This window comes from Protopterus annectens, chromosome 2.part2 (genome assembly GCF_019279795.1).
Source record: "Protopterus annectens isolate FY-2018-M chromosome 2.part2, PAN1.0, whole genome shotgun sequence".
Classification (NCBI taxonomy): Eukaryota; Metazoa; Chordata; order Ceratodontiformes; family Protopteridae; genus Protopterus; species Protopterus annectens.
In genome coordinates, this window is record NC_056730.1 from 527,938,389 (window position 1) to 527,952,097 (window position 13,709).

General features: G+C 44.9%; 1 protein-coding gene across 1 annotated transcript in view; it reads left to right on the forward strand.

Moving 5' to 3' along the window:
* The window catches only part of WDR54 (WD repeat domain 54), a 1,113,980-nt gene that overhangs the window by 693,958 nt on the left and 406,313 nt on the right, over positions 1-13,709 (forward strand). The window lies entirely within an intron of this gene.

A 13,709-nucleotide genomic window follows, 5' to 3' on the forward strand; every position in this document is an offset into this window, starting at 1 on the left:
AAGGGAAATCCTGCAAACCCTGGGGTTCGTGGCATCTTGCATACTCCTTATTCCATATGCCAGATTGCATATGAGGAAACTTCAATGGTACCCAAAGAGCCTTTGGTGTCAACACTCTCAAGATCTGGAAACTCTTTTACCTATTATTCTTTGCCTGAGGGAGGAATTTCTTTGTTGGGCAACAGCCTGCTCCCACAACAAGGGATTACCCTTCTCCCCACACCGTGCCGCCCAGACCCTCACCACAGATGCATCAGACTATGCTTGGGGTGCACACCTGGATGGCAGGTGCATACAGGGCCAATGGAATCCCCAGCAACTCCCCCTGCACATCAGTCTAAAAGAGATAATGGCTATGCAGCAGGCCTTGATAGCTTTCAAACCCCTTCTCTCTCCAGGGGTTCTCCTGATCAAAACAGACAACACCACAGTGATGTGGTACATCAACAAGCAGGGAGGGACTCACTCCTACCCTCTGTGCAGGCTGGCCATGACCCTTTGGTTCGCAGCCTCTTCCATGCATCTACACCTGTTAGCACAATACCTGCCAGGCTCTCTCAACTCCCTGGCAGACCAATTAAGCAGAAAACTGTTGGACCCCCACAAGTGGCAGCTCAACAGAAACACCTTCTTACTAATAACTCAGAAATGGGGAACCCCAGAGGTTGACCTCTTTGCTTCCCACACCAACCATCAGCTCAACAAATTCTGCACCAGGGAGCATCACTGCATGGCATGGAAAGTAGATGCCCTGTCTTCCCCTGGGTAAACCGCTCAGTCTATACCTTTCCTCCCCTACCTCTCATTCACAAGGTACTGATTAAAATAGGGGAGGAAAAACCAAGAACTATTCTCATAGCTCCAGACTGGCCCAGACAGCACTGATACCCCTTGCTGCGCAACCTGTCCCCACTGCCCCCAACCTCCTAACCCAGAGGGCAGGGGAATTCATGCACCCCCAATTGCAGACACTCAATTTGGTACCTTTGCTTATAACCTGATCCCTGACCAATCTACCCTCCTCAGTAAACAGGTTCTGGATGTTATCCGAGAGGCCAGACGCCCTAGCACCAGAAAGTCTTATGCAGATAAATGGAAAAGGTTCTGCACCTGGATCCAGGCTAAGGGAGCCAATAAAGCACAGCCCTCCATTCCTCTCATCCTGGACTACTTAGCTGACCTACTACACCGTGGTCTCTCTCTCTCTCCTCTATAAAAGTTCACGCCTTTGCTATTTCCGGTCATTTTCCCACTGGGCAGCCTCTTTTTTTCACATCCTCTGTTCAAGCAGTTCCTCAGAGGGGCTAACAACTTGAGGCCCCCCAGAAGAGCATCAACACTGGTTTAGGACTTAACTTTGTCTTGGAAAAGCTCACCCTGCCTCCATTTGAATCAGCTTCTTCTGCAGAGCTAAAATTTCTCTCCTAGAAGACAGCCTTCCCCCTAGCCATCACTTCAGCCAGAAGAGTCTCTGAGCTGCAAGCACTCATGGCAGTGGAAACCTTCATCATCTTCCATGCAGACAGGGTATCCCTCAGAACTAATTCATCCTTCATGCCCAAGGTGGTATCCAGTGTAGCTCTCAACCAATCCATCCATCTGCCCACCTTCTTTCCTAACCCTCAAAACAAGGGAGAAAGGATTCTGCACTCTCTAGCTGTGCACAGACATCTCAGATACTATCGGGGCAGGACTAAACCCTTCAAAAAATCTGATCAATTGCTGGTTAGCTTTGCTTCAGGGGGAGAGGGCAAAGCCATCGTCAAGCAAACCATTTCTAAGCATCAGGGCAAGCCTCCCCCCAAGGAGGTTCGGACCCTCTCCACAAGAGCAGCCTCCACCTCTGCAGCATTCCTCAGAGGGGTCCCCACCAGGGATGTCCTGGAGGCTGCCACCTGGACATCTGTTCACACCTTTACCAAACATTACCACCTGGCTCTCTTCTCTAAATCCAGGGCAGGTTTTGCCTCTGCAGTCTTGCAGGGCATGCTAGCCAGCCCCTAGCTTCCTTGACTGTCTCCACCCATTTACTCAGCTTTGGGAATCTACCTAAATGGGATGACTGCAACAATGAAACATGAAGAACATAGTACAGTTGTGTACACTTACCATAAATGTAGATGTTAGAGTGCCTTCACTGTTGCAGTCCTGGTTTCCCTCCCTCCTTCCCTTTCTTCCTTGTTGTTCTCCTTTCCTTAGAAGGGACATATTGGTATTTTTTCCACTGGTGGGGTCCTGCCACCAGAGCCTGGCCTCCTACTTTGGGGACTCCTGATCGGTTAGGGCAAGAAAAAACGATGTAATGGTGTCGGCTGCTTTCCTTTATACCCCTGAAGTTGTGGGTCAGAAAATCCCAGGGTCCTTTCCAGGACACTTGAGGGAAGTTTTTCCCCAGGGGCAGAGGGAGGAATAATTCCAGTGGTAGACACCAACAGAGGGGCTCCGCTGAATCAGGGATCTCGAGATTCTTCCTCGGAGAAATCCTTGCAGCATCCCTGAGGTGTGTTGCCTGACTATCCCTTTTTGGACGCAGTCAGGGGATGATTCTCCTTGCACCTAGATGCCTGGTTAGCCATCACGAATAACCAATGGCTGCAAGGTCTCATATCCACAGGCTACTGCATTCCCTTTTTAAATCTTCCCAAGCCCAAACAACACCTCCCCAATGTTCTACCCAATCAGAGGGAGACAGCAACTTTGGAAATTGCAAAGTTGCTCCAAAACAGAGATATCCCCCTCACACCAGCATGGATCAGGGGTTTACTCCCGATTCTTTTTAGTTCCAAAGAAAACAGGAGATCTCAGGCCCATACTGGATCTGATTTACCTGAACAAATCAGTGAAACACACAAAGTTCAGAATGGTCATGGTTCAGTCCAGCCTTCACTTTTTGCAGGAGGATGACTGGATGTTATCAGTAGACCTGAAGGATGCGTACTATCACATCAAAATGAACAGATGCTCTAGAAGGTGTCTTATAGGTTCATAGGTTGGTACTAGCCTATCGGCCCTAGGGCCTATACAAGCCCAGCCACAACAATTCCCTGGATATTTCTTCCCACGATATTTACTTCTCTTGACCCCTGTCTAGCAGGGCGACTGACATGATTCCCAGGGTGAATTTCCTATCTCCCATCCAATCATCAAGGTTTCTTTTGAAGAGGGCCAAGGAGGTGCTCTGCTTGACATGTATGGGCAGTCTATTCCGGAGTATGGGGAGTCTGTGGGTCAGGAACCTATCCCTCCAGCATGTTTTGTTCATTGTGATGACAAGGTTTAGATCCCTGGAGCATGTGGTTCTGAGGGATTGGGATTTCTTTAAGTGGAACATGTCCAACAGCTCAGGGTTTGACATGGCCTTGTATGTTAAGCAGAAATCGTCTCTGAGTAGATGATACGCCACAGAGTATAGCTGGAGTTTTTTTTAGATGGTCAGCATATGACATCTGCTTTAGGCCTGTGATTCTTTTAGTGAGGTATTTCTGTGGCCTTTCCAGCTGTTGCAGATGTCTTATGAGGTACATAGTAAACAGGGCATTATACTCTATAATGGGTCTAATGAGAGATGAGTACAGTGGGACAGTGACCTTTTTTTCTGGATGAAAAGCCATTAGTGATGAGGTGTGCCACATAGAAGGATTTCCTGACTGTTGCGTCGATGTAGTTATCGAAACTGAGACCACTGTTCACCAGTGTCCCTAAGTCTCTCATCACACTTTCAATGTTTAGTGTACTGCCACCTATGTCATAATTCATGGGTACATGTTTTTTTCCAAAGGGGATAACTGTACATTTCTTGGCATTAAGCTTGAGCCCATGACTCTGGCACTAGGCATCTGTTTTTGTAAGGCCCTTTTGTAGAATATCCATATCATTTGGGGATTCAATAATGGCTCCCAGTATGCAGTCATCTGTGAACTTTGTTAGCCAGAGTCCCTTAGTGTTGGCCTGTACTTCAGAGAAATAGATGCCAAACAAGAGTGGTCCCAGGACTGAACCCTGAAATATTCCACTTGTCACTTGTCTGGAGCTGGATTTGGAGTCGGCTACTTTTACTGTCTGGGTTCTGTCAGTAAGCCAGTTGGCAACCCATCTTCATTTCAGGCAGAGAGCCAGTCACTACCAATTTCGTGCGTTTCCATTTGGTCTCACCACAACCCCCAAGCTGTTCACCAAATGCATGGCAGTGGTTGCAACTCACCTCAGACTGCAGGGATTCCACGTGTTTCCTTACCTGGATGACTGGCTCCTAGTTGCACCATCCAGGCATCTACTGATCCAGGCCAGGGATTTTCTCTTACAACTAGCCCCTACCTTAGAGGGATCACCATAAACCTTCAGAAGTCACAATTGCAACCTGTGCAAATGATAGATTTTATAGGAGCCCGCTTGGACAAAACCAAAACCCTGGCTTTTCCTCCACTGGACAGGATTCTCTCCCTGCAGACACAGATCAAACAAATGCTTGGGGTACCAGTTCCTACAGCAAGTCTGGTTGTCAGAGCTCTGGGTTCTATGGCTGCAACAATTACCTTACTACCAACAGCTCGCTTACATATGAGAGTTCTCCAGTGGTCATTGTCTGTCCAATGGTCCCTTAATGCATTGCCCTCTCAATTATCCTGTGAAATGGTCTCATTGTGCATAAATTCTCTTTTGTGGTGGCTTCATAATCCAGAAGTATCTCAGGGTTGACCTGTCATTCTTTCCACCCTTGCCACTACGTTGACCATGGATGCCTCACAACTGGGGAAGGGGGGCATTACATGGGGCTGACAGTCCAAGGCACGTGGACTTTCCAGGAGAACAATCTGCATATCATTGTCATAGAGATGAAGGCGGTGCTTTTAGGGTTGCAAGCCCATAACCCCCTTCTTCCTCTGGGGACAATTGCGATTCAGACTGACAACATGTCTGTTGTGTGGTATCTCAACAAGCAAGGTGGAAGCAAGTCCTACCCACTTTATGAAGAAACAAAAGAGAGTGTGGCAATCGGCTGTCTCTAACAACCACTTTCTAGTTTGATGCACATTCTGGGGGAGCACAACATATTGACAGGCTAAGCAGGGTATGTCTGATGCCTCACGAGTGGTCTGTGAATCAGTCAGTGGCAAACCAGATCCTCCTCAGATGGGGTAAACCCTGCTGCAACCTTTTTGCCTCTCCCTTCAACAACAAGTGCAGCAGGTACTTTGCCCTGATTCTTGCACAGGGACAATCACCAAGAGATGCTCTAGTCCATGCTTGGCCACCCGGTCTACTTTATGCTTTCCCTCTTGTCCCTCTAATTCCCAAATTTCTTCAGAAGGCATACAGGTTGAACAGCAAAGTGATCTTCATTGCTCCTTTTTGTCCGCGACAAGTTTGGTTCACCTTCCTTTGGTCTCATCTGATTTGCCCTCTATGGACCCTGGAACCATGTCTGGACCTTCTGACTCATGTCTGGGCAAATTCACCTGGATCTTCACAGTTTGTGACTAACCACATCGTTTCTCCAATTTCGATAATGGCTAGACAATCCAGGCTTCCTTCCCCAGTCCAGAAGATTATCATTTCTTATAAGTCTTCTACCCCAAAAATTCATAAAAGTAAGTGGAAAGGGTTTTCCATTTGGGCCCAACAGCATCACATTGATCCTCTTACAGTGCCCATTTTGGCAGTCTTGGATTTCCTGGCTGGTCTTTTTCATTTGGGGGCCAGCTGCTCTACCGTCAAAGTTCAGTTAGCAGACATTTCTAACTTTCACACTGGGGAGAATGCTCTATCTTTGGCTTCTGTCAGACTTTGCAAAGCCTTTCTCAAGGGTATTTTCCTTCTTTGACCTCCTATCAAGGATCCTAATCCTCCTTGGGATCTTGCGTTAGTTCTTCAAGGTTTGACTTTACCAGCCCCCCTTAGAGCCTGCTGCTAATGCTGAATTGAAATTCTTGTCCTGGAAAATAGCCTTTCTAGTGGCTATTACTTCAGCCAAGAGGGTTTCTGAGCTTCAGACGCTGTCTTCCAAACCTCCCTATCTTATTTTCCATAAAGACAGAATTACCTTATATACTAACCCTTCTTTCTTACCAAAGGTTGTGTCGATTAATACTATTAATCAATCTATTAATCTCCCTGTATTTTCAAACTAAGGGTGAATATGTGTTGCATCTTTTGGACATTCATAGACTATTACGATTCTACCTGGAATGGACAAAAACTTTTAGTAAATCTGATCAGTTGATTGTTGCTTTCTCAGATTTCAAAAAAAGGGAAAAGCCATTGTTAAAGCTACTATTGCTCATTGGCTAATAAGCTGTACCATTCATGTGTATTCATTGAATAATGTTCCCTTACCTAAACCAGTCAGGGCTCATTCCATGAGATCCATTGCCACTTCCCAGGCCTTCTGGTCTAGGGTTTCTTTAGAAGATATTTGTGCAGCTGTTTCATAGGCAAACTCCCACACTTTTATTTCGCATTACAGACTTGACATCATATCTAGGAACAGGGCTGCTTTTGGTTCTGCATTGCTTTGGAATATCCTTCCATAAAGCCACCCAGACCTATGTAGCTGGAGACTCTGTTCCACAGGTTTGATGAAGACTGAAGCAGACAACACATATGGAACGTTATGGTGAGTACATAACTTCTTTTTTTCCTTCCCTTCAATCTATTATTTTTTGTGGCAAAAAAGAGCCTGTGGGCATTAAAACATGTATAAAGTGTGGGCATAAGCTTCCATTATTAGATGTTCACATGTTATGTATATATTGCTTAGGGCCTGTTCATTTGCAGGAGGACTGCTCGATATGCCATGGGTTCAACCCCAGGGCTCCAGTCATGCACAAAAATAAGTTGATTTTGAAAGAACATTTACCATGTTCATGCAGGGAAGCTATATCTGGAGAAGAATCTCCCAAATTAAAGTCAAAACAGCCAAAATCAAGGTCTCTGAAGCCTTCCTGTTCATCTTCGGCTTTTGAGTCTTCTAGACAAAGGTTGAAAAGTGATCCAACATCATTGTAGGGTCCAGAAAAGTCATAATTGCCTGATCCAATGTCCTTGGGTCCAATGAAACTAAAACTGACTGATCCCCACTACCTCGGGTCTGAGACAGTCCTCATCGGACCTGGCTGTAGCTAGTCCTTCTACTTTTATTGTAATGCCAAGGACTAGGTATTTACCTTTGGTGGATGCAGTAACCTTTAGGGTACCTTCCCCTTTTTTGGATAGACCCAGGTCCCCTTTATTCTTGTCTGCTCTTTCTTCCAGGAGTCTTACAGAAGAAAATGTGGAAAGAGCAGTGAAAACATTCTCTCAGAGCAGGGTCAGATGGGTGTCCCTTTGTCTCCTACCATTCTGGGTTCCACTGCTACACCCCCACTACAAGTTCCTCCTCTGACTCCTTCAGTGGTCTCAGAGTCTCTGAATCCTAGCTGTCTGGATCAGTCTGGCTTGGATCTGAGGACTATTATCCTCAGATCCGAAGCTTACTCTGAGTGCTCTGATCCTGTTGGAACTGGAGAGCACTTGGAGCCAAAGCTTACCTGTCAGATCCAGGGTATTGCAGTCTGCACCGATTCTTTCAGAGCCATCTCTGTGCCTCGGAGCCTCAGCATTGGATAGCTCAGCTTCGGCTTCTACCTTGGGGATTTTGCCCTTGGAGTGGGATAGGGCTGTGGTCCAAAAGCTTGCTGCTTCAGATGCGAGGTATTCCCTTTCTCCAGGGCAATCTGCCTTTGAGGCTTTGAAGAGAGTTTTCTCTACCTCGGAAAGTTTTCTCTGCCTCGGCAGAAATTATGGATCCAACCTCTTGGATCCTAAATCTTCAACCCTGATGTCTCAGCATTCAGAGTCTCACCAAGTCTTTCTACAGGGACACCCAGTACCAAGACCCCAGGCTTTCCCACAAGGTATCTTGATTTATTCGTCTGATACCACTCCAGAACATCTGATGGAGGTGGTCCCTAAGAAGAAGACATGTAAGAGGAAGGACCTGGACTCACAGAGGAGTCTTTCACAGAAGATATAGATTTCGATAAAGGTAAAGGGTTCCCACGGTCACCTCCTGAAGTTGACTCATTTGGAGACCTCCTGGAAATTCTTAAGCAGAGAGGTGGCTGGATGTTCAGAAAGGAGTCCATATTTCTGGAGGTACTCAGTACTGTCCCATCCACCTCCTGGGTGACTCTGCCCACAGATGAGCTCATTCACATGATCTCTCGGCTGGCATGGAAGGAACCTGACTCCATTGGATCTATACCTTGGATACCAAGTAAGATTATGGCACCACCTGTAAACAAGCAGTTTTGAGGGAAAGGGGTGCCCATTGATGCCATGGTCATAGAGGCGGCCACCAAAAAGGAACTTGCCAAGTAGAGTTCCACTGTCCATTCCCCCAACAGGGAATCTCAGGCAATGGATAGATTTGGAAGCATGTCTATGCTTCATTAAGCCTTTCTTTAAGTCATTGAATTGTTTGGCACATTTTACAAGACTTCAGAGGGATTTGATTAAGTAATCATCAAATACCCTCTCAGGAGCTGTTTCTGATGAAGTTCAGTCATCTGTGGCTGCTCAGTTGGCTACCCTGCAATCCATTTCCAGTTATTCCATGAAGTTGGTTTCACCTGTGGCCAAAGGGACCTCAAGGGCAGCAGGTTCCGGCATTTCCATTAGGAGGCATGCCTGGATGTGGTTATGTGATTTTGCTGAGCCCTTCAAGTTTTCGTTCTTCAAGGCTTCCTTTGTTATCATGGCGTTGTTTGGCCACAAGGTAAAGGACACACTATCCAGGAGTCAAAAGGATGGAAAGACCCTGTCTGCCATGGGTGTACATTTTTCAACCCTTCAAAGATCCTTTTCCAGGAATCAACAAAGCAGTCGAAGATGTGGTTCAAGAAGTCTCGGTGTTCGTTCCAGGACACACGGGGAGGAGATTCCCTCAGAGGCAGAGGAGAGAACTCTAATGGACGATGATGCCCACATGGCAGACGAGATGCATAAAATCAGGGGTTCAGAGAATCCTCCTTTGACAGACCCTACCAGCACTCCTCAAAGGAGGCCTGATTGCTCACCTCTAGCGGCAGTCAGAGGATGTTTATCCCTGCAACAGAGAGCCTGGCTAGACTTAAAAGATACTTGGGTGCAGAGGATTATTTCAAAGTTATATAATTTCCTTTTTCCTTTCTCCTCCAAAGTCAAGAAATGTTCCACCCAGTCAGAGGGAACAAGCAGCAAATTCAAAAGCTGCTAGAAAAAGGAGTCATCCACGAGGTCTCACCAGACCAAATAAAATCCAGAACTCACTCAAGGTTCTTTTTAGTGCCAAAGAAATAAGGTGACTGGAGACCAATTTTGCAGCTCAGCATCTTAAACAAGTCAGTTTGATAACCAAGTTTTGGATAGTCATGGTTCAATCCATGCTCCCATTTCTGGGCAAGGATGACAGGATGTGCTCAGTAGACCTTCAGGATGCATACTATCAGTTGAGAACTAGTCACTAACACTTCAGAGTTCTGCCCTTTGGTCTCACCACAGCCCCCAGGGTGTTTACCAAGTGCATGGCAGTAGCAGCAGCTCACACAAAGATTCCGTGTGTTTCCATATCTAGTCAACTGGCTCATTTCTGCACCAACCATGCATCAATTGATAAGGGCAAGAGACCAGGTTCTCCAGACTTGCTGTCTTCTGGGGATAACCATAAACTACAAAAAGCCCCAACTAGAACCAACGCAGACTCTAGAATTCATAGGAACAATTCTCAACGCAAAGTCAACCATAGCTTCACTGCCACCCTCAAAAGTTCAGACCATAAGATCACAGGTCAGACAGTACCAAGATTTCAGCCCACCTGGTTCATCAAGATATGGGGTCAATGGCAGCAGCAATAACATTAGTACCTTTGGCCAGATTTTACATGAGGATAATTGGATGCCTACCACACAATGGTCAGTACTTTACCAATCCATGTTTTACGAGATACAAATCATTCAGACATGCAAGAGAGATATCAGGTGGTGGAATAAATCAGATCAATTTCTATAAGGCCATCCATTTATTGTCCCTCAGCCCAAGGCCATGGTGAACATGGGCACTTCCCAGCTGGGTGGGTCATTTTCTGGGGAAAACAGTCCAAAGCACTTGGTCCCCCAAGGAGGCCAACTTTGCATATAAGTGTCTGAGAGATGAGAGTAATGCTTTTAGCATTGCAGACCTTCCAGGATGCTCTCCCCTTAATTGCAGTTCAGACAGTCAGTATATCAGTAGTTTGGTACATCAGCAAATATGGAGGAACCAGATCTTACCCCTTGTGTCAAGAAGCTGCCAGAGTGTGGCAATGGGTAATCTCATTCAACTGCTTTCTCATACCAACATACATTCCAGGGAAATCCACTGTGATAGCAGACAAACTGTGTAGATACATTCTTCTACCTCACAAATGGTCTCTCAACAAGAATGTCACAGAATTGATTTTCCATCAGTGGGGCCAGCCTTGCTACGATCTATTTGCTCACCTACTAAACAACAAATGCAGTAGCTACTTTGCCCTAATTTCTCTGCAAGGGAATCCCTGAGGGTTACTCTACTTCATGATTGGCCCCCGGTCTACACTATGCTTATCCACTCATTCCTGTAAGTACAAAATTTCTACAGAAAGCTGCCATGTTGATGAGCAAATACATCCTTATTGCACCTTTCTGGTTTGGCCTCACTTGCTTCACCAACCTTGGATTCTTGCCAGACCTCCTGCCTCACCTGACAAGCATGATTCATCCAGGCATAACCAACCTCCGGCTGACTGCCTTGCTTCTCCAGTTGTATTAATAGCCAAACAACCTATGCTGTTTTCACCTGTCCATCAAATACTTTTATCTTCCCATAAACCTTCTTCCATAAAACTCTATTCCAGGAAATGAAATATGTTTGTTTACTGGGCTCATCAAAATAATATTGAACTTTTTTCAGCACTGATGCATAGTATCCTTGAATTTTTGACACTTCTTTTTAAAGAAGGAGCTAGTGGATCTAACACTGATGTTCAGTTAGCAGAGATATCAAATTTTCACATAAGTTTTGATGGTTCTGTCACATCCCATAGATTGAGCAAAGCCTTCTTGAAAGACCCTCTTCTTCTGAGACCTCCTTTTAAAGATCCTACTCCCTCATGGGACCTGAATCTGGTACTGCAGTCCCCCTTTGAATCAGCAGCTCCGTGTGACCTTAAATACCTTTCTTGGAAGACAATTTTTCTGGTAGCTATCACCTCTGCCAGATGAATTTCTGAGATTCAAGCCTTGTTCTCTAAACCACCATACTTGATTTTTCACAAGGATAGGATTGCATTACTAAGTAATGCATTCTTTCTTCCTAAGGTGGTGTCAGAATGTAATATCAATTAGTCCATTCATTTACCAGTATTCTTTACTAAATTTGCTAACAAAATCAAATACTTGTTGCATTTATTGGATGTCCACAGACAATTATGTTTTTACCTACATAGAACAAAAGACATCAGAAAAAAATTACCAATTTGTTTCATTCACTGAAGTAAAACTGGGGAAACCAGTTGCCAAAGTTACATTTTCTAAGTGGCTAACTGATTGTATTTAATTTGTTTATAACAAATTGGGCATTACTCTACCAAAATAGCTACAGGCATAGTCTTTCCTGAGTCAGACCTGGAGTTTAGGTAACTGGGGACACTGTTCCATCAGTTGAGGATGAAATGAAAATTGACAACATCAGATAAAGAAGTTATGTACTCACCATAATGTTCCATCTGTGTTGTCCATTTTCATTCTTCCTCATCTCCCCATCCACCAATCCCACATCCTGTGTAAACTTCTGGAAGAATTAGTAGTTACATGACATGACTGCCCTTTATATTGAGCTCCAGATGTAGTCTTCTTCCTGTTTGACTGCAAATATTTCCTTTCTACTAAAGTCAGCAAACAAAGTCTGAGGTACTTGGGATTGGTGCATTATTGGATTGGTGCATTATTGGTAAGGGAGAAGCTTGAGAGTGTTTGGTTGCCACGAGCTTTAGCAATGGCTGAGTTGGATCTAAGGGATCGGATCTGAACCCATTAGTTGAGGAAGAATGAAAATGGACAACACAGATGGAATGTTATGGTGAGTACATAACTTCTTTTTTACATTTTCTATATTAACTTTTTTGTTACCTGTTCTCAAGATCATTTAAACTTGAGAAAGTACACTTGAATTTTATAAGATAATAGTGAATGCAGTGCTGTTATATGACGTGTAAAGGTAAAAGAGTTTTTAAATCAACCATGTGGTAAACGTAATTAACCATACTATCAGCTAATATTAAAGGCTATCTTGAGAAAGTACACTTGAATTTTATAAGATAATAGTGAATGCAGTGTTGTTATATGACGTATAAAGGTAAAAGAGTTTTTAAATCAACCATGTGGTAAACGTAATTAACCATACTATCAGCTAATATTAAAGGCTAAGTAGTGGCCAGAAAAGATGTGGTCTAAATAAATATTTTCAGAGTTGATGCTGCATTTATATAAGAAGCACATATAACTGAAGAAGACAGAGATAGATTCACTGTAGGCCAAAATGAAACATTAACTGTCCTCGGGATTCAGCAAGCTCTGCACGGTGTGCAGGAATAGTGCAAAAGCTGCTGGAGGCAATATCGTCACCAAGAGATCCAGGAACAAGGTAGGCATTAGGAGGCGTGCCCAATATGCCCAGGCCTTGGCAAAGAGGCAACACATAGCACATACACTGACATGATAGGAACCCAGGGAATGACACCTCACTCCCACTCGCACATACAGTAAAAGGGATACCAAACATGACACTACCTGTGCTTAACCATGTGTAGGGACTGTAGTATGTGCATCCAAGATAGTCAGCCCTCCAGCACCATCCTCAATACTGGCACAGCCACAAAGTAAGTCACGCTCACTATCAATTGCTGAATGTAGTAGTATGTTCTGCTACCTGTATCTGTGGTATGGATGTGAGCATGTTAGGGAATCGGGTGGCTGAATGGGATGCCAGCAGACAGTAGACACCTATATCGGCAGCATGAAATCCTTAACAAATACTGGTGTCAACATAGCAGGCAGTACTAGACAAGGTGACAAAACCCACTGCAAGATATGTGGAGGGCCAAATGTGTGTCCATAGGGCACAAACATGCATGTCAGTGAGGCTCATATACCCAACAACAGTCTCAGCCAGCAGGACAGGTGTAGACAAACACAAATAAAGGCTGTGACAAGGCCTCTGCTTGATGGGTATGGAGAATAGCCCCCCTCCAGACCTACACAAACAGACTACAACAGGTCAGGCAGTGGGATGTTAGTTCTGAAGGGTAAGAAGTCTGAAACTGAAATGTAGGTCAATAAAACCTAAGAACTGTAGTACACTGATATGCCTCTAGCCTGCATGATAGGTCAGAATTGAGAATGAAATGGAGTACCTGAAATACCAGTACAGTCATAGCAAATGTTTACAGTTGTCAGGTGTGCTCCCCCCCCCACAATCCTATGTAGAAATGTAGTAACATGTACGTGTAGGTATAATAACAGTGGAGCACAGACTACCTGAGCTGCCAAAGTAGCAGGATAGTTTGTTGCACGTGTACAATATACAGAGCTCTGTGTGTTAGGTTGTTGTGTGTTGTATATTGTGTGAAAGTGGTCAGCATGTAGGCATGCAGCGTTGTGTCCTGGTGGCCAGTG